This window comes from Coregonus clupeaformis, chromosome 38 (genome assembly GCF_020615455.1).
Source record: "Coregonus clupeaformis isolate EN_2021a chromosome 38, ASM2061545v1, whole genome shotgun sequence".
NCBI lineage: Eukaryota > Metazoa > Chordata > Actinopteri > Salmoniformes > Salmonidae > Coregonus > Coregonus clupeaformis.
In genome coordinates, this window is record NC_059229.1 from 1035043 (window position 1) to 1056823 (window position 21781).

General features: G+C 44.3%; 1 long non-coding RNA gene across 1 annotated transcript; it reads left to right on the forward strand.

Moving 5' to 3' along the window:
- The first annotated feature begins 253 nt into the window (after positions 1-253).
- LOC123482786 lies at positions 254-1263 on the forward strand. Its single transcript, XR_006657927.1, has 4 exons — positions 254-362; positions 629-714; positions 825-890; positions 1032-1263. It is a non-coding gene; the product is annotated as an uncharacterized LOC123482786 (long non-coding RNA).
- Positions 1264-21781: the final 20518 nt, after the last annotated feature.

Genomic DNA, 21781 nt, shown 5'->3' on the forward strand with positions numbered 1-21781 from the left:
TTGCTAAAATTGAGACAACTCATACTTTTTGCATGTCCAACCAACCAGCCGTTATGATGCAATATGATTACTTTGATAAAGTCAGTTAAATTACGAGGAAACCCCAATGTTGATTCAGCCTATTTTTGCCTGGAGGGAGGGAATACACTCCAGGGTGTGTGACTGTGGTTATTGTCACGGCTGTAATGTCATTTTGTTTGTTATTCGACTGTGAGAGGTGTGGCCAGGTGGGGCAGTAAGCTGCAGAAAGAGTATAAGACAGGACTGCAAGGGGCAGAGAGACACTCATCTACTACTGAGGTCCAGAAGACATCACCAAGACAACCAGGCATCAATCAGTCAGCATCTTCCAACTATCAGAGGTTGGTTTGCTTTCACTGAGCATATTCTCAGATGTATACAGGTGGATAGGTGTCTAAGGGTGGTCTGGTGTATACAGGTGGACAGGAGTATTTAGGTGGACAGGTGTGTATGGCTAGACTGGTGTAGGTGGACTGTTGCTTACAAGAGTATATTGGTGGACAACTGTATAATGTGACATCCTAACAACACTGTTTATCTCATTTGCTAGAGGATGATGACCCAGTGTGTGTGTGTGTTTTAACATACCATGCTCTATGTGCTTCAGGATGAAGATCCAGAGTGTGTTACTGCTGTTTTCTCTAGTGGGCGTGCTGTTAGCAAGCTCACTCAATGGAGATAACTCTGAGAAAGGTACGTATTTTGTGTGCGTGTTTGTGTGTGTGTGCGTGTGCGTGTGTGAACTACTAATACTGCTGGTTTTAATCTGAAATAATTTGATATGATGACAAATCTTCCCCAAGAGGATAGTGCCACGGAGAAGTTGGAGAATGGAGCTGAGAATGCCATTGCAGAAGACGAAGCATCACGTATGTACATATAGCTATCTACTGTATGTATCTATCAATCTCTGAGCCTATCTATCTATCTGAACATCATGCATGCCAAAGAGAAGTTACTAGAGGTTTATAACAACGGTGAAGGCTAACTCCATGTCTCCTGTTGATTAGCATGGTGGTTCTTTCATCATTATCATCATCATCATCACTATCATCATCACCATTATTGTAATGTCTGATGAGGTACCAGAATGAGGTCACGGACGATCCTTTCCTGTCTCCATATGGAATCAACATAAATAATATTAGCCTACATTGCCCTACATCCATCCATTCATGATGGCAATGTTGTAGGGTTGACATGTTGTATTGTGATCCTCCAATAAACTTGGCCTTTCATGCATACATGTCTAGCAGTGTTTTTCATTCAGTGTTACAATGTTAACATGACCATACAAAACCATACACAATGCACCTCACAATTGTTATGAAACCACCTAGCCAGCCTGTGAATATGCCTGCATTCGCTGGGTCTATTGCAGTGTCGCTAGCGTAACTACGTTTGAGCCTTCAAAATGGGTTTACACCAGAGGAGGCTGGTGGGAGGAGCGACAGGAGGACGGGCTCATTGTAATGTCTTGAATGGAATTAATGGAACGGAGTCAAACATGGTTTCATATGTTTGATAGCATTCTATTTATCACATTCCAGACATTACAATGAGCCCGTCCTGCTATAGCTCCCCCCACCAGCCTCCACTAGTTTACACACACATTTTTGGGAACAGGGCTAGCGATTTCCTAAACATGGTTGCACTGACATTAACACCTGGGTTTTACAGCAGACCTCTGTCTTACCTTGATTTAAATTACAGTTAGTCAGAAATCACTTACAGAAAGGTACACAATTATTGGCTCCCTTGATAAAGAGGAGCAAAAAAGACTGTTTAAAATAAATAACACAATACTGAGCTATAAAGTATTGTATGGTCCCCCCCCAAAATTTACATTTATATTTTATACTAATACAATTGTTGAGAGATTTTGTTAAACAAGTAATACTTATTGGCATCACTGTTTTCAATAATGTGTCACGCCCTGGCTCTGGGGACAATGTTATGTTGAGCCAGGGTGTGTAATTCTATATTTGTATATCTATGTTGGCCTGAGTGACTCCCAATCAGAGGCAACGAGTGTCAGCTGGTTGTCTCTGATTGGGAGCCATATTTAACTGTCTGTCTTTTCACTTTGTGTTTGTGGTTTCTTGTTCGTGTTGTAACCATAGACGTCACGTTTTTCGTTTGTTGTTTTGATCGTGTGATCATTTAATAAATATAATATGTTCACCTTCAACGCTGCGCATTGGTCCTCCTCATTAGACGATCGTGACATAATGACACTGAGACTATTTCTAAAATGTTTTATGAGATTGGAGAGCTAATTGGGAAGAATCTTAGAACATTTCTTTGTCTGCGCTTATCCAGTATCTCAGAAACGGACACCCTCCTGGGCTTTTCACGCATGACAGTGTCTAGGGCAAGGTTCCCAAACATTTTTGACCCACGACCCCATTTTGATATCTGAAAATTCTCGCGACCTTAACCATGTGAAAAAATTATGTAACTAACAGCCAATGTTTACTTTTGTATCTGGGGCTATGGCAGTCAATTGAAAAAAATTCTAACAGTATTTCTGATGGTCTTCTCAACTGACATTCACTTTTAATGTGGGGTCATGACAGTCAATTGCAAATTGGTGTGACATAATGTATCTTATCTCACCACCACTAATGAGATGGGTGTGCTTGATACATGTCGCGTCTGAACTTCTCAAAGTAAAGGGGCTTGGTCGACAGTGTGTACCTCATCTCTGCTGTCACATCCAACCTGAATTGATATTTGGTTTTAATGCAGACAAGAGCACTGATGGTGCTTTCAAGACAACTAGGAACTCAGAAAATTACGCAGTCAAATCAAGATGTCAGTGATCTTCACTTCGGAATGTCGGTGTTCTGGAAAGAGGCCCGAGTTCTTGAGTTGGAATTCTGAGTTGGATGACCGTTCAAAATGAATTTTCCCAGTCGGAGCTTGTTTTTTTCCGAGTTCCCAGTTGTCTTAAACGCACTGAAGTTGGAAGTCAGAAATTTCAGAGTTCCCAGTTCCCAGTTGTTAATGCTCAGAAGGAGACGGCAGGGTATTTATTCCCTTTGAGTCAGGAACTAAAACTCCTCCGTAGTGACCTGTGAATGCATTCGGTCACATGACACCTCGATCAGCTGTTCGATTTCACTTACCGGCATGCCAACTGAGCAAGGATCACAGTCAAACGGATTGGGAAGTAAGTCCCAAACTGCTCCTCCAAGCATTGGAGGTGAGCAGTCATCACTCGTGTGGGACACTTACTAATGATGTTTTCTGTTAGAAACATGCACAGCCGAGGGAAGGTGGCATGGTTCGCTTTTGAAAGACTCTCTCCAATGAGAATTCTTTCCTCTGAATCCACTGATTTGGTCACTCATCTGTAGAATGTTTTGTATTTCACTGCATGCTTGCATTCAGTTTCCCATATATGCCTGTTACATAAGCAAGGAGACACATTTTCTTTTCATTACACAGAAAGTCAAGTGGTTTCATACTGTAGCAGGCCTAGCCATTCACCGTAGGAATGATCCAAGTGCAATGGTCAAGTGTGGCCTTTTCCCATGATCTAAGGGCGCTCTCTGGTTGAAATGTATCATTTTCATTAAGATTTTTAAGGTTAACCACATTACAATGATTTTGAAATACAAAGACGATATTAGATATATTTTTGTATATATATATATGTTTTTAAAGGATTTTAGAAATTCTCCCGCGACCCCATATCAGGCGACCCCGCATGGGTCGTGACACCTAGTTTGGGAACCGCTGGTCTAGGGTTTACCGAGAATGGTGCGACAAACAAAAAACATTCAGTCAGTGGCAGTCATTTGGGCGAAAACAGCTCAGTGATGAGAGAGGTTGAAGGAGAATGTCAAGAATCGTGCAAGCTAACAAGCGGGCCACAAACAGACAAATAACGGCGCAGTACAACAGTTGTGTGCAGAACGGCATATCGGAACGCACAACTCGTCGATCCTTGTCACGGATGGGCAATTGCAGCAGACGACCACACCGGGTTCCACTCCTATCAGCTAAAAACAAGAAGAAGCGGCTCCAGTGGGCAAGCGATCACCAAGACTGGACAATTGAGGAGTGGAAAAACATTGCTTGGAACATGACAGTGAGTTCAGTTTACTTGAGTGGCCTGCTCAGTCCCCAGACCTCAACCCAATAGAGCATATTTGGGATGAGATGGAACGGGCTGTTCACAGCATGAATGTACCACCGTCCAATCTGCAGCAACTGCATGATGCCATCGCGTCAGCATGGACCAACATCCCTATGGAATGTTTCCGACACCTTGTAGAATGCCCCAAAGAATTCAGGCTGTTCTGGAGGCAAAGTGGGGTCCGACCCGGTACTTGATGTGTGTATCTAATAAACTGGCCGGTGAGCCAAAAGTATTCAGACCCATTGGATTTCTTCACATTTGATTGTGTACAAAGTCAGGTTGAAATGGATTGATTTGTCATTTCTTGTCAACAATCTACACAAAATACTTTGTAATTTTTTTTGGGGGGGGGATAACAAAAATCATGATTAAAATATAGTCATTACTTCAGTATTCAGCCCCTTTATTTAGGTAAGCCTAAATTAGATCAGGAATAAAATGTGGCTTAACAAATCACATAATAACTTTGTCTTTCTGTTTGTGTCTTTCTGTCTTTTCACTGCTGCGCTGTGTTGTCTTTGACCTGACCTCCAGCTCGCTCTTGTATACCTTTTTTTTTAACACCCTCACTAGCACAGGGAAGATAACCATTATCTCTGGCCCCCTCCCATGATATTGTAGGGGTTAGGAATGTTTCTGCCAACTCATTGCCCTAAACTAGTCCCTGAAGAAACTTTTCAACGACAGGAATATCTCCTTTTGTGACAATTTTGATTTGTTGTGGGAGATAAAAGCACTTTTTAAAAGATACTGGATTCACCCTAAGTGGTTCCAGGATTATTTCCAGCAACATCGCAAACTGTTTTAGAGACTGACTGGCAGGGTCTGGTAGCGCTCCAGTCCTCCCTGTCAGAATAAGCAACAGAGGACTTGGAAAGCATATCAACCCATAGAAATGGCACTATGGTTATTGTGAGTAACCTAATTTAGGTTCCTCTAACTCCACCTTCTAGTGAGTTTATACAAACTGTCATTTCTTACCATTCTGATAGAGTGGAGACTGTCAGAAATCATGGTTGCAACGTAAATAATTTGGTTGTTATTCTATTGGTCACCTCGAGGCATATGCCACCGGGCAGTGGCCCAAACTCTTTGAATATGGCGCTTTTAAATGTTAGAGCAATCATAACCTCTGTTTTTGATGTTGCTTTATCTGATCACCACTGTGTATTTTTTACTACCTTGTTGCCCATAGCACAGGGTAATACTGAATGCATTATTAAGAAACACTACAGTTGCTACAGATTTCATTGAGTGTATGAACAATACACCATCACCTATTATGTCTTCCTCTTGTGATGATTTAGTTGATAACTTTAATAGCAAATGAAGGGCAACCATTGATGCCATAGCTCCAGTATAGCATCCAAACGGAGTGCCCCTTGGATGCGTGAGCAACAAATCAATTAAAGAGAAATTGCAAAATAGGCAAAGCGAAAGTGGAGAAGGTCAAAGTTGCAGTTCCATTATGATATTCTGAGAGAGCAATTTGGATATATATAACAAGGCAATTAGAAATGCCAGACGGGCTAATTTTTCCAACTTGATCACTAATAATCAGAATAATTTGAGAGTGCTCTTCTCAACCATTAATGGTCTGATAAATCTTACCCCCGCAAACCAATATGAACTTTCCTCCACATCTAAATGTGATGAGTTTGCGCCATATTTCAGAGAGAAGATGACAAACATTAGGCTGGGTATCAGTCAAGCAATACCTGATGAGAAGTTTGATGATACACTCCCTGTTCACAGGCACTTTCCCCACTGCTCTAAACTGCTATGGTAAACCCCCTTCTGAAGTAAAGTAATCTAGATCCTTCAGCTCTTAGCAATTTTCGGCCAATCTCCAATATTTCTTAATTTTAAAAAAATGCTTTTCAAACAGCTAAATTATTTTTTAAGTGCCAACTGTATTTTAGGAAAATGTCAATCTGGTTTTCGTGCCCACCACAGCACAGAGACAGCCTTAGTTAAAGTGATAAACTACCTTAGAGCCAACACAGATGCCGAACAGCTCTCTGTCCTTGTACTTTTGGATTTAAGTGCTGCACTCGACACTGTTGACATTATGTCCTTCTGGACAGACATGAGAGGTGGGTTGGCCTCTCCGGTCCAGTTCTAAATTGGTTTAGGACCTATTTAACAGATCAAGAGTTTTCTGTCACCCTTGGTAAACGTAATTCAGAGAAAAAAGATATCACATGTGGCGTTTCACAAATTCGATTTTGCATCCGGTACTATTTGGTTTATATACGTTACCCCTTTGCAGCGTTAATCGAAAGCACAGCATTGATTTTCAGTTCTACGCAGATGATACACAACTTTAAATTTCTGTGTCACCAGAGGATTTTAGCTCCACAGATAAATTATTAGACTGTATTAGTGATTTAAATACTTAGATGGCTCACAACTTCCTCCAGCTAAATCAAGACAAGACTGAGGTACTTATTATTGGAGCCAAAGCACAGAGAGAGAATCTGGCCGCACATTTATCCTCTTATGTTTGTTGTATAATAAATATTTTCATTGTTTTTATTTGTTCTTTTTTCTGTGAATTGTGTTGCATTCATGTCTGAAATGTGCTATTTGATTTGATTACACACATCCAGTTACTCAGCTAATTTGTGTGGTGACTTTTTAGGGATGGAAGAGATTCTCTGCATATTTATTTGTACAGCTGTGGACAGGTTATCAGGACAGTGTTAGACCCATTCTTAAATAATTGGATAACAAAAGTAGGCTGTAATGATGAGAGTTTACAACTATTGACTATGAAAGTGTGCTGTTTTCTGTTGATTTAAACAGATTGTGTCATAAGGGGAGGTCCAAGGCAGGTTGGATCAATTTGCATACAGGGAGGGGCCAATGTGACACAGAGGGCAGATAACAAACCTATTTTATGACACAACAAATCCTGATCAGATAGTGATGACGAAAACTACATGTTTATTGAAGGTTTAACCATAAGGTTTAACCATTGCTTCTGTGCTCTCTGCTGTACTTTTTGGCATGTTGGGACATTATGGATGTCCCTGTCCTTCAATAATCCAAAATATAAATAATGATCTATGTGTTTAATGTATATTATCATATCAGGTTGTTTTTTTCAAGAAATGTAAAGAAATACAGTGGATTAATAGATACATGGAGAACATTCCTATGGGTTGGGAGCGATCAGCCAGTGATCAAAGAGCATTGTCTTCTTCTTCAAATTGGTTTGCCTATGGTTTGCAAATGGCTTAAGGCAACATCACCGCCATCCAGTGGCCACAATTAATAACACCAACTATTTGAATCCGCGTATGAAGACCATGACCAGACCAAGACCAGTTTAAATACAGAAAAACTAGATTTAGACCTAGACACAGACCAACCAAAGACTAAGGTCCCAAGATCCAGACCCAGTGAATTGAGACCATGATGAGTTAAAGACAGAATGGTCTCAATACCACTAGAGCAGTAGAGTAATCTTGAGTATAGTTCAGTATAGTTCAGTATAGTATAGTATAGTATAGTATAGTTCAGTAGAGCACGAATTTGGGTCAAGTTGAATTTGGGTCATACACCTTTGAATTCGATTCAACAACATTTCACCCAGAAGTCATTTAGTAGGAGGCAGATCCAAAAAAGTTGAGTCAATGAGCCCTCTGAGGTTTTACATGAGCCCACTGAGGTTTTACATCTGTCACATATTGGGGAAACCTGGGGCTAGATTCTATGTAGTTAGATTTTGGAGTAGTGAAGTCTGTGCATGAGTTATATTGTGTCAATTGATACCTGGCATTAATGGAACAAGAGCAAATTCTAGACAGGGCTTCACACCAGATCTCATCCAAAATCTCAATATTGGCTTTTCACCCCAGGTCTCCTCGAGATGACTAGTAGAGGCCTCCATATAGTTGGAGAAAAAGGATACAAACTGGGAGACTAGGTGTTCTGAGTTGGGAGGGCGCTTTAACAGGTCATAAAATGAGTGTCCCACTGGGCACAGACGTCAATTCAACATCTATTCCACATTGGTGTTCCACGTTATTTCATTGAAATGACGTGGAAACAATGTTGATTCAACCAGTGTGTGGCCAGTGGGGTTGCACATGGATGGTTTCAAAGTTTGGAATTTTCCCATTTATATAGTGTCTGACTTGTAAATTGTGGGAAATTTTTTTAATTAGAGAGTTCAAATGTGTTATTTTAACTGATTAAATGATGCAAATTGCTTGTCTATGTATAGGTTTTCAATTGTGTCCAGACGCTTCTTCTTCCATACAACAATAACTTATCAGACGGGGATGGAACAAAATAATGATTAAAACATATTAGGGTGTATACAGAGGCATCAGGCACCTTACAAACATGCTTAATGTAGTTTAGAGTTCTTAAAGAGTTTCTCAAAACAAAGTTGTTGTCTGTCAATTTGTTTGGGATCTCTGCTTTGGATAAAAGTAGTGGTATTTATTGTGGTCCTGGCTTCCATATTTAGCCACAGGGGGGCATCAGTGTCTAACACATCAGGGAAGCCCACTTGCCAGTAGGTTAACGCCCTGGTAGTTGCAGCCTAGTAGTAATATTTAAAGATGGATAGGCCTAAGACTCACCTTTCCTTGGGCATTTGCAGGTAACCCCAAATAAATGGCCGGATTGTTGAGTCCAGTGCTTTAAAAAATGAAGAGGTATGAAAAATTGGGAGATTCTGGCAAAGATAAAGTCACCTAGGAATACACATTTTTTTTATAGCATTAACCTTTTCATGTGATTAGTCTCCTCCACTATGTCTCCCACAAGATCCTCTTTCAGAAAAGCTTGAAGCACTCTACCTCAGATGGAAATGGCAAGGGGCTTTGCACTCCAGACAGCAGGGCCAGGAGGGGTGAAATGGCTGTCTACCGCAGACCTCCTGTACTTCACCCACTGTTGGTCTACCACCATCACCACAAGCATCTTCAGCGGGACCTGCGACTTAGTCTGTGGGCAAGCGGTCCTCAGATTCAGGGTTCTCAATGGCCACAAAGTTGGGAGGCAGCTCCTCACTCTCACTGTCGGGAATCTGATTCCTCACTTTCATACTCAGATTCATAGTCAGAATTTACAAAAATCTCCAGACTTACCGCATTTGTGAGTGTTCTCCTTTTGAAAGACATTGCTCATGCTAAAGCTTAGCCCACCAGCTACATACATAAACAACAACACTGAATGGCTGACGTGATTTGCTGCCGTTGTGGTGATACTGATGATTTGTCTCCACAGATGGTTTGTTTACATAGCAGGTAAGGATAATTAACGTGGCAGGTTAGGATAATTAACGTGGCAGGTTAGGAGAACTAACACAGCAGGTGAGGTGAATGAACGTAGGAGGTTAAGAGAATGAGGTTAAGGTTAGGAAAAGGGTTAGGGTTAGCTACAATGCTACGGTTGTCAACAACTGTTGTCCCCGACGTGACCACTAGATGTTGTAGGACTAACTACTCCATCTAGCCCAGCCTTTCTCAAACCCTGGTCCGTGGACCGGTCGCCGGACAATGGAGGAATGGCGCTGGTCCATGGTGGAATGCTTGCCGGTCCGCGGCATATTTGTCTTGAATATGATTGTTGTTTTTTGGAGGGTTCCGTGGCATATTTGACTCCAATAAATACTTGCTATAGGCCTACTTGTGCAATGCGCTGAATTATGCATGCCGCAGTAAACAAATTGTGTTGACATGACTAAGTATAGCTACACCACACACACAAGCTAGGCCTGCTGCGCTGCGCTGCGCAGCTCTCTCTCTCTCTCTCTCTCTCTCTCTCTCTCTCTCTCTCTCTCTCTCTCAAAATAACAGCTGCCTGCCAATACCGCTCTGTGTGATTGCTCAGACTTGCCTCAGCAAAGGTGCTATGAAGCCATCGAAAATGCGCAGACATTTCGAAACAAATAATCCACATTAAAGGATGAACCAGATTTAGCAAGCAAAAATTATGCACAATAATTTCACAGACAACGAGAGTTTACTGAAGGCTTCATACTTCCTGTCTCATAACATTTGTGCCAGGCTCCTTTCACTATAGTTGAAAATGTGGTCATGCCCTCAGTCGTGGATGCTTGCCGAGAAGTTTTAGGCCCAACTGATGCTACAAAGATCAGTGAAATAAAATCCCACTTTCCAATGACACAGTCACACGTAGAATCCAGGATATGGCAGATGATATTGAATCACAGGTTTTAGAAAGAGCCTTCACATCAAATTGGTTTGCAATACAATTAAATGAGACCACTGACATTTCAAATGCCTACTTCTTGTATATATTCTCTGCATATATGAAGAATGTCTTTGTTTCAAATAGTTGTCTCAAAATTCAAGTGCAGGTGAAATATTGCGTGTTCTGAACTAGTACATAAGGGGACATGGATAACGATTGGACCGTTGTCTCGGGATCATAGGCCTACCAACGAGACTGCTGCCCAACCTATCCATGCAGGGATGTGCAAGTGACATCTTCCAAGCCAAATGATAAAATTGCTGCTTTCAAGAAAAAGCTGCGCATCTGGAGAGACTGAGTGGATAGAGGCATTTTTTATATGTTGCCCCTATTCTCAACTCTGGCTGACGAGGGTGATGTAAACATGGATCACATGCATAAATTGTTGGGGTCATATCTGAGCAAAACTCTGCTCAAAGCCGAGGATTATCCCGTCACATTCTGATCCATTGAATGCAGTGGATGCGTGATCAGTTCACCAGCACTGAACAGACTCCACCCCTATTTAGCTCTGGACTGTTCTGGATGATTGTTAAGCTTCGTGTCGTTTACGCTCTTTGTTATTTCGCGTTATCATTGTTAAGTAAACCTTGACCTTGTTAATTCTTGCGTCTGCGTCCTGCCTCTTCGTATACTCAGTACTTGTCACAGCACTGTATATCATGTTATTTCAAGTTATCCCTTTGGAGCACATGCAAACGCGATTTGGAGTTGTTGAATGGGAGTGACAAAATGTCTTACAATTGAATTTGAATGAACGGAATGAGGAGGATGAAGTAGAAGAGGGTGATTGAATTTAAAACAATAGTGTACGTTTTGCTCTTCCTCTGTCATGTTTCTACTTTGTCAGAAGAAGCTGTAGCTGGACTGTAGCCTATTACTTACTAAAACTGTTGTTATACTGTAAGGTTTGTATTGTAAGAGAAAATAAAATGTTATGTTATATTCCATTATATTCTTAAAATATATGAGTTGACTGAATGTACGCAAGTGATGTCTGCTAAATTAACAAGTTGATGGCAAAGCCATAAAGCCTCAGCTACTAAGCACAGATAAATAAAACTCAAAAAAAAGGTTTAACATATTTTCCAGACCTGAGCTATTTAATGTATGTGTTTTATTTATTACATTTACTTGTGGAATGTTACCGAATAGAAAACAACAATAGAAAGAAGCATCTGGGTTAGAATGGAGTGAAAGTGCACAGTACTGTAAGTACACAACAAGGCTGTGGGCCAGGTGTAAATGGTTTATCAGCCTTTCCAAGAAATTGAAATACAAAAGAAGCCATCCTCCCTTGATGGGCTATCAGCAGTACAATAGACTCTTGCCGAGCTTAGGGACTTTACATTTATTAATGGATGTTTGCGAGGCATGTCACTTTACCCATCTCTTTGCATAGCCCAACACATGCAGTGTTTTCTAACCACATCTGGATGGATCCATAATAAATTACTATGGGAATAAATATCACTGAATGACAAAAATATTGGAATAAAGTAGGCTAATGCAATTGAAGGCATCAAATTGTTGCTTACTGAAACACCCAAAGTCATCCAATTGCTCTGATAGGATTTGAAGCAATAGCCCCCATGCGGTCAACTATTTCAGCACCATTTCGCGCTAAAAGAGAGGCCATCTGTAAAACATTTTGTGTTGTGCGGCAAAACTAGGTTAATTAAAAACCTTGGAATATGATCTTTTGGATAGGGTATAGCAATCAAAACGTCTAGCCTGCATGGACATCTGTAGGATTATTTGGAAAAGTAAGCAAGCTCCAACAATCTTCAGAAAGACATTTTACATTTACATTTGAGTCATTTAGCAGACGCTCTTATCCAGAGCATACATTTTTTTTGTTTTCATTTTTTTTCTCCAAAGACGCCCTCTGGTGGTCAACCTACTGCAGCATCAATGGAAACAATGGCTGACAGTAAAATGCTATGACATCATGCACTCCAACATGCCATAACATTGCACAGCATCCCGCAAGCTCTGATGCCTTATGATGCTACTTTGAAATGAGGACCCACTGCAGCAAAGTGTGAACCAACTCCATATTAATGCCCATGATTTTTAAATGAGATGTTCGACGAGCAGGTGTCCACATACTTTTGGTCATGTGGTGTATATGAACTAGACACTTTAATCATTGTATTTACAAAGAAAATATTTGTACATTTCAATAATATATTTGTTTTTTAAGCTGTTGAATACAGACTTCTGGTGCCAAATATGTCTGTAAAAGTACACCATGGAGATGTATGCTTGTGGTCTAGTGACACCTTAAAAATACATAATATACTGAACAAAAATAGAAACGCTACATGTAAAGTGTTGGTCCCATGTTTCATGAGCTGAAATAAAAGATCCCAGATATTGTCCATACGCACAAAAAGCTTATTTCTGTCAAATGTTGTGTACAAATTTGTTTACATCCCTCTTAGTGAGCATTTCTCCTTTGCCAAGATAATCCATCCACCTGACAGGTGTGGCATATCAAGAAGTGTGGCATATCAAGAAGCTGATTAAACATCATTATAATTACACAGGTGCACCTTGTGCTGGGGACAATAAAAGGCCACTCTAAAATCAGTGGTGTAAAGTACTTAAGTAAAACTACTTTAAAGTACTACTTAAGTAGTTTTTTGGGGTATCTGTACTTTAATTTACTATTTATATTTTGACAACTTTTACTTTTACTTCACTACATTCCTAAAGAATGACATCCAAAAGTACTCCTTACATTTTGAGTGCTTAGCAGGACAGGAAATTGGTCCAATTCACGCACTTATCAAGAGAACACGTGGTCACCCCTACTGCTTCTGATCTGGCGCACTCATTAAACACAAATGCATCAATAGTAAATAATGCATTTGGGCACCATCAGACTATTCTAGATGTATTGAGTGTTGGAGTGTGCCCCTGGCTATCCGTAAATTTTAAAAACAAGAAAATGGTGCCGTCTGCTTGGGTTAATATAAGGGATTTGAAATGATTTTACTTTTGATAATTAAGTATATTTTAGCAATTACATTTACTTTTGATACTTACTGCAAATATATTTACAACCAAATTGTCACGAGTGGAGTGTAGTGGGATGTGGAATCACACGCAGGACAGAGAGAATAAATCCAAAAGCACTTTAGTGAAGTCCTTAGTGTACGCCAAAAACGGCAACAGGTCACAGGCGAAAACAAACGCACACAGAACGACAAAGTCATTATGCACAAAGTGCAGGTCTCTCTAAATAATCCGAAAAGGAGAGAGAGAACAAAACACAGAACAAACAACCACACGACAGCAGAACAATTACACACAACACCAGACCTAAAACAAGGGAACTAAATAGGGTGCCTAATGAACACTAAACGATAACTAGGTGTGACAAACAGACAAAACCAATCAAACAAGAAACATTGAACGGTGGCAGCTAGTACTCCGGAGACGACGACCGCCGAAGTCTGCCCGAACAAGGAGAAGGGGCCGCCTCGGCCGAAACCGTGACAGTACCCCCCCCTTGACGCGCGGCTCCAGCCGTGCGCCGCCCCCGGCCTCGGGGACGACCAGGAGGGCGCGGAGCAGGGCGCGTGGGATGACCACGATGGATTTCGGTCAGAAGAGACGGGTCCAGGATGTCCCTCCTCGGCACCCAGCACCGCTCCTCCGGGCCGTACCCCTCCCACTCCACGAGATATTGGAGACCCCCCATCCGGCGTCTCGAATCGAGGATGGCCCGAACAGTGTACGCCGGAGCCCCCTCGATGTCCAACGGGGGCGGAGGAGTCTCCTCTATCTCAAAGTCCTGGAGTGGACCAGCTACCACCGGCCTGAGGAGAGACACATGGAACGAGGGGTTAACATTTTTGTAATCAATGGGCAGTTGTAATCTGTAACACACCTCGTTCAATCTCCTCAGGACTTTAAAAGGCCCCACAAACCGCCGACCCAGCTTCCGGCAGGGCAGGCGGAGGGGCAGGTTTCTGGTTGAGAGCCAGACACGATCTCCAGGTGCGTACACTGGCCCCTCACTGCGGTGGAGGTCGGCGCTCGTCTTCTGTCGACGGATGGCTCGCTGCAGATGGACGTGTGCAGCGTTCCACGTCTCCTCCGAGCGCCGTACCCACTCATCCACAGCAGGGGCCTCGATCTGGCTCTCATGCCACGGTGCCAGAACCGGCTGGTACCCTAACACACACTGGAAAGGGGTTAGTTTAGTGGAGGAGTGGCGGAGAGAGTTCTGTGCCATCTCGGCCCAGGGCACATATCTCGCCCACTCCTCCGGCCGGCCCTGACAATATGACCTCAGAAACCTACCCACATCCTGGTTGACACGTTCGACCTGCCCATTACTCTCCGGGTGGTAACCCGAGGTAAGGCTCACCGAGAACCCCAACCGTTCCATAAACGCTCTCCAGACTCTGGAGGTAAACTGGGGGCCTCGATCAGACACTATATCCTCGGGTACCCCGTAATGCCGGAAGACGTGAGTAAATAGAGCCTCAGCGGTCTGTAGGGCAGTAGGAAGACCCGGCATGGGAAGGAGACGACAGGCCTTCGAGAACCGATCCACAACGACCAGGATGGTGGTATTCCCCTGTGAGGAGGGAAGGTCGGTAACAAAATCCACCGAAAGGTGAGACCAGGGTCGTTGTGGAACGGGCAGGGGTTGTAATTTACCCCTGGGCAAGTGTCTGGGCGCCTTACACTGGGCACACACTGAGCAGGAGGAGACATACATCCTCACATCCCTGGCTAACGTTGGCCACCAGTACTTTGTGCTAAGGCAGTGCACTGTCCGGCCAATACCTGGATGTCCAGAGGAGGGTGACGTGTGAGCCCAATAAATAAGCCGATCCCGGACCTCGAGCGGGACGTACGTCCGACCCACCGGACACTGTGGAGGGCTAGGGTCGGTGCGTAATGCCCGCTCGATCTCCGCATCGACCTCCCATACCATCGGTGCAACCAGACAAGACTCAGGTAGTATGGGAATGGGCTCCACGCACCTCTCCTCTGTGTCATACCGCCGCGACAGGGCATCTGCCTTCCCGTTCTGGGACCCAGGGATGTAAGTGATCTTAAACACAAACCGGGCGAGAAACATAGTCCATCGAGCCTGGCGAGGATTCAGTCTCCTAGCTGCCCGAATGTATTCCAGGTTACGGTGGTCAGTCAGAATGAGAAAAGGGTGTTGAGCCCCCTCAAGCCAATGCCTCCACACCTTTAGGGCCTGTACCACGGCTAACAGCTCCCTGTCTCCTACGTCATAATTCCTCTCCGCCGGACTGAGCTTCTTAGAATAAAAAGCACAGGGGCAGAGTTTAGGTGGTGTGCCGGACCGTTGCGAAAGAACAGCCCCGATACCGGCTTCAGACGCATCCACCTCCACTTGGAATGGTAAAGTGGGATCCGGGTGCGCCAGCACTGGAGCCGAGGTAAACAGGTCCTTCAGTCTCCCAAAAGCCCTGTCCGCCTCAGCTGACCACCGCAAGCGCACCGGACTCCCCTTCAGAAGGGACGTTATGGGAGCTGCCACCTGTCCAAAACACCGGATAAACCTCCGGTAGTAATTCGCAAAACCCAAGAACTGCTACACCTCTTTAACCGTGGTTGGGGTTTGCCAATTACGCACGGCTGACACACGGTCAACCTCCATCCTCACCCCTGACGCAGACAACTGATAGCCCAAAAAGGAGACTGACTCCTGGAAGAACAAACATTTCTCGGCTTTGACATACAGGTCATGCTCCAACAATCTCCTCAATACCCTACGCACCAGGGCTACATGCTCGGCCCGAGTAGAACTGTACACCAGAATATCGTCTATGTACACCACTACTTCCTGCGCCTGCATGTCCCGGAAAATCTCAACTACAAAAGATTGGAAGACTGATGGAGCATTCATTAACCCGTATGGCATGACGAGATACTCGTAATGACCGGAGGTAGTACTAAATGCTGTCTTCCACTCATCGCCCTCTCTAATGTGCACCAAGTTATATGCGCTCCTGAGGTCCAATTTTGTGAAGAACCGTGCCCCGTGTAATGACTCCGTCATAGTCGCAATCAGCGGGAGTGGATAACTATATTTCACAGTCACCTGATTGAGACCGCGGTAGTCAATACACGGACGCAAACCTCCATCCTTTTTCTTCACAAAAAAGAAGCTCGAGGACGCGGGAGAAGTGGAGGGCCGTATGTATCCCTGTCTCAGAGACTCGGCAATGTATGTCTCCATTGCCCTCTTCTCCTCTTGTGACAAAGGATACACATGGCTCCGCGGGAGCGCAGCTCCTGCCTGGAGGTCTATCGCACAATCCCCCTGTCTATGAGGCGGCAACCTAGCCACCCTTGTCTTGCTAAACACGAGTGCCAAATCCTCATAATCAGGTGGAATGTGCAATGCGGGCATCTGGTTCGGACTCTCCACCGAGGTCGCCCCTACGGAAACACCCAGACATAACCCCTCACACTGAGCAGACCACCCTTTAAGAGCCTTCTCTCGCCACGAAATCGTAGGATCATGGGTAATCAACCAGGGAAGTCCCAGTACCACCGGATACGCAGGAGAGTCGATCAGATAGAGTTGAATCGTCTCCTCATGACCCCCCTGCGTCTTCATCCTAAGTGGCGCTGTGACCTCCCTAATCAACCCAGATCCTAACGGACGACTATCTAGGGCATGTACAGGGAAAGGATGATCAACCGGAAGGAGGGGAATCCCTAACTCAACACAGAATTTACGATCTACAAAATTCCCAGCTGCGCCTGAATCTACTAGCGCCTTATGCTGGGAACGAGGTGCAACCTGTGGGAAACAAACAGGTATGGTTATGTGTACGACAGAAAGCTCTGGGTAAGTAGGGCGCCTACTCACCTGGGAGGACTCCCCAATGTGTGGTCTGCCGTCTCCTCCACCAGGGGACCCTCCCCAGCACCTAGCTGCGGTGTGCCCTCCACGGCCACAGTGGGTGCAGGGGACGGCCCCCCTCGGGCTCCTCCTTCTCCCTCCTCTAGCGCCAGCACCTCCGAGCTCCATCGGGCTCGGCTCGGGAGGCGCTGGAGGGTGGAATGGGCGACCCCCACCTGGGACGTCCCGCGGTTAGCGAGCAGGGTGTCCAGCCGAATGGCCATGTCCACCAACTGGTCAAAGGAGAGTGTAGTATCCCTGCACGCCAACTCTCTGCGGACGTCCTCCCTGAGGCTGCAACGAAAATGGTCTATGAGGGCTCGCTCATTCCACCCTGCATCTGCCGCTAGAGTCCGGAACTCCAGCGCAAACTCTTGAGCGCTCCTCATCCCCTGCCGGAGGTAGAATAGACGCTCCCCCGCCGCCTTCCCTTCGGGTGGATGGTCGAAGACCGCACGGAAGCGGCGGGAGAACGCTGCATAGGTGATAGTGGCGGCGTCTATTCTCCTCCATTCGGCGTTGGCCCACTCCAACGCCTTGCCGGTGAGACAGGAGATGAGGGCGGAAACGCTCTCGTGTCCCGAGGGCGCCGGGTGTACGGTGGCAAGGTAGAGCTCCACCTGTAATAGGAACCCCTGACACCCGGCAGCGGTGCCGTCGTACGCCCTCGGGAGCGAGAGCCGAATCCCACTGGGTTCCGGTAGTTGGACGGGCGGGCTGACCGATGGTGATGGTGCGGTAGGTGGGGGTGTGGGTACCCCGCTGGTCTCCCATCGATGGAGGGTGTTTATGACGCGGTCCAGGGCGTGCCCGATTTGGTTGATCCGATCATCTTGACCACGAAGACGCTCCTCCATGATCTCGGTAGGTGCGGGTGCTCCTGCTGATTCCATCAGATGGTGTGTAATTCTGTCACGAGTGGAGTGTAGTGGGATGTGGAATCACACGCAGGACACAGAGAATAAATCCAAAAGCACTTTAGTGAAGTCCTTAGTGTACGCCAAAACCGGCAACAGGTCACAGGCGAAAACAAATGCACACAGAACGACAAAGTCAGTATGCACAAAGTGCAGGTCTCTCTAAATAATCCGAAAAGGAGAGAGAGAACAAAACACAGAACAAACAACCACACGACAGCAGAACAATTACACACAACACCAGACCTAAAACAAGGGAACTAAATAGGGTGCCTAATGAACACTAAACGATAACCAGGTGTGACAAACAGACAAAACCAATCAAACAAGAAACATTGAACGGTGGCAGCTAGTACTCCGGAGACGACGACCGCCGAAGTCTGCCCGAACAAGGAGAAGGGGCCGCCTCGGCCGAAACCGTGACACAAATACTTTCAGACTTTTACACAAGTAGTATTTTACTGGGTGACTTTCACTTTTACTTGAGTAACTTTCTATTAAGGTATCTATACTTTTACTCAAGTATGAAAATTGGGTACTTTTTCCACCAATATCTAAAATGTGCAGTTTAGTCACACAACACAATGCTACAGATGTCTCAAGTTTTGAGGAAGCGTGCAATAGTCATGCTGACTGCAGGAATGTCCACCAGAGCTGTTGCTAGAGAACTGAATGTTCATTTATTTACCATAAGCCAATTCCAACGTCCAGTATGTCCAACCGGCCTCACAACCGCAGACCACGTGTAACCACTCCAGCCCAGGACCTCCGAATCCGGCTTCTTCACCTGCGGGATCGTCTGAGACAAGCCACCCGAACAGTTGATGAAACTGTGGGTTTGCACAACCGAATAATTTCTGCACAAACTGTCAGAAACCGTCTCAGGGAAGCTCATCTTCATGCTCATCGTCCTCACCACGGTCTTGACCTGATTACAGTTCGGTGTCGTAACCGAATTCAGTGGGCAAATGCTCACCTTCAATAGCCACTGGCACACTTGAGGTGTGTGCTCTTCACGGATGAATCCCGGTTTCGTCTGTACCGGGCAGATGGCAGATGGCAGACGTGTGGGCGAGCAGTTGGCTGATGTCAACATTATAAACAGAGTGCCCCATGGTGGCGGTGGGGTTATGGTATGGGCAGGTATAAGCTGCGGACAACGAACACAATTGCATTTTATCCATGACAATTTGAATGCACAGATACCGTGACGAGATCCTGAGGCCCATTGCCGTGCCGTTCTTCTGCCACCATCACCTCATGTTTCAGCATGATAATGCACGGCCCCATGTCGCAAGGATCTGTACACAATTACTGGAAGCTGAAAATTTCCCAGTTCTTCCATGGCCTGCATACTCACCAGACATGTCACCCATTGAGCATGTTTGAGATGCTCTGAATCTACGTGTACGACAGTGTGTTCCAGTTCCCGCCAAAATTCAGTAACTTCGCACAGCCATTGAAGAGACGTCTATGAATCAGAATTTTGGACATCAAAGTAAAACACAGTAGAGTTCAGTACAGAAGAGTTCAGTATAGTATAGTCAAGTAGAGTATAGTCAAGTAGAGTATAGTTCAGTACAGTACAGTAGACTAGAGTATAGTTCAGTACAGGATAATACATTATAGTGTTCTCAACTCTAGTGTGCTCTACTGTGTACTCTACTCCACTCTATTCTACTCTGCTGTACAGTACAGGACTGAACTATACTCCACTTGACTATACTGTACCTTAACTGTACTGAACTCTATCCTACTTTTCTTTACTGTGCTGTACTCTGCTGTACTCTATTGTCCAAATGTGTGAAACATAGACGTCTATGATTGGTTCAGATTTGGTCCTGACCAAATCGGAACCAATCATTGACGTCTATGTTTGGGCCAAATGAATGCCAGTCCAGACATCTGTGGACGTTGAAATCAAGGCCAGGGTGGACTGACCAAATTTCCATGGAGATCTGGTGTCGTTCAGTGCTTAGTGGGTGAGGATGCTAGTTACTGTAAATGGAGAGAGAGAGAGAGAGAGATAGGAGAGATAGGGAGAGAGAGAGGGGTTGTCCAGACTTTTAACACTCTTGCTTTGACCACCAGATGACAGAAAAAGAAAACAGTTATCAGCTGAACATAACAGCATGCCAGTGGAAGGCAGGACAGTGGCATGTGACCTACATGTATCAAATAATCTCTCACACCAAGTTACTTCATTCCTCAGTCCCAACATGCACAGATGCAAAAATGGGCCCAGTCACCATCCCCTCACCCACCTCACACACACATACACATATACACACACTCACCCACAAAAATAAACAAAACAATTAAAATCAAATCTAAATTTATTGGTCACATACACAGTTTAGCAGATGTTTTAACGGATGCAGTTGAATTCTTGTGTTAATAGCTCCAAACAGTGCAGCAACAATGTCAAACAAGTACACAAATAACAAGAAAAAACAATAAATCAATAAATCTGTACTCCATTAACTATAGTGTAGCAGGGTTCATATGCCACAATTAGTGGAAATTTAGAGGTGCCCTTTATTCAGTATAACCACCCTATATGATTCGTCAAACATCTAGTGCTTATGAAGATATTTTATATGCTATATAAAAGCCTTTATATGTTGTAGTTTGTTTAGAGTGGAGCCGCCTTCACAGGTTGAAGCTTTCCAGGATCAGGTCTGGACCTAAAGGCTGGACACGCTGTTGCTTTAATGACAGTGTGTATAGAATTCTATGTATCCATGTTGTCTTTCAATTTGGACAGGAAGGATGCTGCTCGGTAAACGTTCCTGGGAATTATGGCAAATATATATATATATATATATATATATATATATATATATATATATTAATGTATTTTTGTCGATGTTCAGTAGGAGGCAAATACCTGGCCTAAAGTGTGGACTCTGCCAAGATAAGCCAATATAATGAGTTCCCAGTAAGCCAACCTGCTAGGCCTGAAATGACAGTTACACCGGACCTGGTGCTCCAGGCCAGAACACCCCTTTTTTTTATGTTGTTTTGCACATCGATGTTGACAGAATCCATCTGGATCATAACAGGCTTATGTGAAAGCCCTTACAGTGTTGTGGTCTTTAATGTGATTGCAGAGGCTGTGGTCATAGTGTTGTGGTCTTCAAAGGCCCATTATATGCTGGGAAGATGGTAAAATAAAAACAGTGGTGAAGTAATCCGTTTATACAGTATATTTACCACTTTCTTTATCTTACCAAGTTTGTGGTTTACTGGGAACTAATGAATGATATTTGCTGATCTTGTCTAAGAACTCGTTGCAGGCCTGACATTACAGTTACACCAGGTTGTCCGGCACAGAACACGCTCTAGGCCAGGTACTGCATTTGCATCATACTTCAGAGCCCCCTCCTACTGCATATTGGCTAATTAAACTTAATTAATTTCTACAAAAATTCCAAGGACTATTTACTCAGAGGCATCCTTCTGAATTACAAGACAACTCTATACACAATAGGGATTAATGTCAGAAACTGGGATCTGAGATTGCCTGAGCAAGCTCCCTCC